Source organism: Dioscorea cayenensis, chromosome 1, assembly GCF_009730915.1.
Source record: "Dioscorea cayenensis subsp. rotundata cultivar TDr96_F1 chromosome 1, TDr96_F1_v2_PseudoChromosome.rev07_lg8_w22 25.fasta, whole genome shotgun sequence".
NCBI classification, from domain to species: domain Eukaryota; kingdom Viridiplantae; phylum Streptophyta; class Magnoliopsida; order Dioscoreales; family Dioscoreaceae; genus Dioscorea; species Dioscorea cayenensis.
In genome coordinates this window covers 16323760-16326467 of record NC_052471.1, presented here as the reverse complement: position 1 = coordinate 16326467, position 2708 = coordinate 16323760, and the positions used below count along the sequence as shown (strand labels likewise).

At 40.7% G+C, this 2708-nt stretch overlaps 1 non-coding gene across 1 annotated transcript; it reads right to left on the bottom strand.

Moving 5' to 3' along the window:
• Window positions 1-2382: 2382 nt before the first annotated feature.
• On the bottom strand, window positions 2383-2489 carry LOC120266974. Its single transcript, XR_005538345.1, has one exon. It is a non-coding gene; the product is annotated as a small nucleolar RNA R71 (small nucleolar RNA).
• Between the last annotated feature and the right edge of the window lie 219 nt (window positions 2490-2708).

Genomic DNA, 2708 nt, shown 5'->3' with positions numbered 1-2708 from the left:
TCACTTGGAATCCCTAGAGCTCATTGCAACTCTATTCCAGTGCGAGGTTGAGAGGTTATCTAATCTCTCTTCCGAACATGTATAGAGTTAGGCATAGTTGACCTTAGATTTGGAACTATGTATTTAAGGATTTCCACGACTCACCATTGCATTGATTAGGAATCTTGCACTTGAAACGATTGTCCTAGGCAGAGCATTATCCGAGTACCCCATCTTTATCGATTGCCTTACCTCCTCCTTTACTCGTGCTCTCTTACTTGTTGATTTTACTTTTGAGAATTGAAGCATTGTCACACTTATCACTACTGATCTTTCACATAGCTAAGAAGCGGATTAAGTGTTTTTATTCCCTACTCCCTGTGGATTCGATACCCGCTCATCCGGGATTATTACTTTGACAAACCCGTGCACTTGCGGGATATATGCAAGGGGATCTTGTCAGAAATCCACACGCCCGTGTGGAATTTCCACAAGGGCGTGTGAAATCCCGATTTCAGCCTTTTAACTACAGCTTCAAAGTATCATTTTGGGGATTCTTTTCCAATCTTTTTCTTATCTATTGAATAGAGTACAGGTAGTGTTTAGAGAGGTTTTGCTGAGATTTGGGAGTGTTTCTATGATTTTTTTGACATCGATTTTCTTTGTAGGAGAGTTATTGGGGGAGCTTTCGACGGCATTGATTCGGCGATATGTGCCCTAGGCTCAACGGAGGAGTCTTTGGAGAAGAAGAAGATGCTCTTGGAGACCATCACCACAGACCACAAGGGAGTTTTCTTTATGGAGGTTTTGCATTCACTTTTGATTTCATCTTTGATTTTGTATTACTCCATGGAGAGCTAAACCCCTAATGGGTACTTGGACTTATAAACCTTAGAATGATTCTGTTTCATTAACTTCTATTATGTTTCCTTTAATTGATGTTTTAATTGAGTTTCAATCTTGTGTACTTTTCTGGTTTTATTCTCCCTTAGAGTGAAACTAGGGTTGAGAATTCATTTAGGTAACCTTTTGAATGAGTGATAGCTTCATTAAGGTTAGACTTAGCAAGATTGAAGAGGGTCGAGAGGTTAAGTCGAGAGATAGCGTAACATTCCCTTCCCCCTCCGACGTGATTTATTCTACCACCATGTTCCAAGAGTTCTTTGCAATCATAATAAAGTGAAGTGCTAAGAGACTTTCTCCGCTGGGGCTTATTTGCGTAAGTGACCGAGTGAAGTATTGAGATATCTCTAATGCTGGGGCTTGGTTGTGATTAGGGATCTTTTGCCTAGACCAAAGGGTTTGATCTAAATTAGGAAATAGGGTTATCACTTGGAGTCCCTAGAACCTCAAGCAGTCCCGCACAGTGTGAGGTGTTGAGAATATCCCTTTCCGCCGGGGCATAGTATAGAAGGCTAGTCACAGGTGACCTTAGGTTTGGGACCGTGTGTCATAGGATTTCCACGACTCATTAAACTTTGATTAGGGAACCATAATATTAGTCTTGCACTTGAAACATTAGTCCCGGGGTGAGGATTGTTCGAGTACCCCACTTTACTATTGATTACCTCTTCTGATTACTCTTATTTACTCTCTTCTCTCTTATTTTTATTCTCATTAATAGTTTGAATCACAATTACAAATTGATCTTTCACACTATCAAAGTAGCAATATTTTGTTGCTCCTAGACATCTATTCCCTGTGGATTTGACTACCCACCCTTTGGGTACTTTATTACTTCGACAACCCGTGCACTTGCGGTACATATACACAAAGGGTGTATCAAGTTTTTGGTGCTGTTACCAGGGAATAGGTGTTTTAGAAACACTTATACTTTGCTATTTTAGCTATTCATTACTTGTTCTATTTCACACTTTCTTATTCTCCTATCATTCTTATTTGATTTTCTTTCTTTGATTGCAACTTTGGGTTATGACCCGAGGCAACCCTTTGACATTAGCTGAAGGTGATCCAGAAATTGAAAGAAGGATTCATAGACAGGGAAAGGAACCTATACAAGAACAGCATAAACAACAGAGAACACTCACAGATTACGGAAGACCCACAACTCTTGGCAAACAATACAGTATTGTGAGGCCACCAATCACCGCTCAGAGTTTTGAGCTCAAGCTAGGCTTCATCCAAATGTTACAGCAATCTGCGCAGTTTAATGGTTTGGCGGTCGAGGATCCAAATAACCACATCGAGAATTTTCTAGAAGTGTGCGACATGCTCAAGATCAATGGAGTCACGGATGATGCCATAAAATGGAGGGACTTCCCATTTACCTTGATGTGGAGAGCGAAACAGTGGTTACATTCATTGTCTTGAGCATCGATCACTACTTGGGAGAAGATGATAGAAGCTTTCTTAGCTCGATATTTCCCTCCAGAAAAATCTACGAAGCTCAAGATTGAAATATCCTCTTTTGTGCAAGTAGAATTGGAGTCTCTTTCTGAGATATGGGATAGGTTCAAGGATCTCCTACGGAAATGTCCTCAGCATGGGTTCCCCGAGTGGATGATTATCCTTACTTTTTACAAATGTTTGAACCCAAGCACGAAGCAATTACTTGATGCGGCAGCAGGAGGTACCTTAGGCAGTAAAACCCCAGAGGAAGCCTGATAGCTCATTGAGGAAATATCTATGAACAGTTATCAGTGGAATACACGAGACAAGAAAAAAGTAGCTACCCTCCATGAGATAGATACACCCACATCATTAGCAGC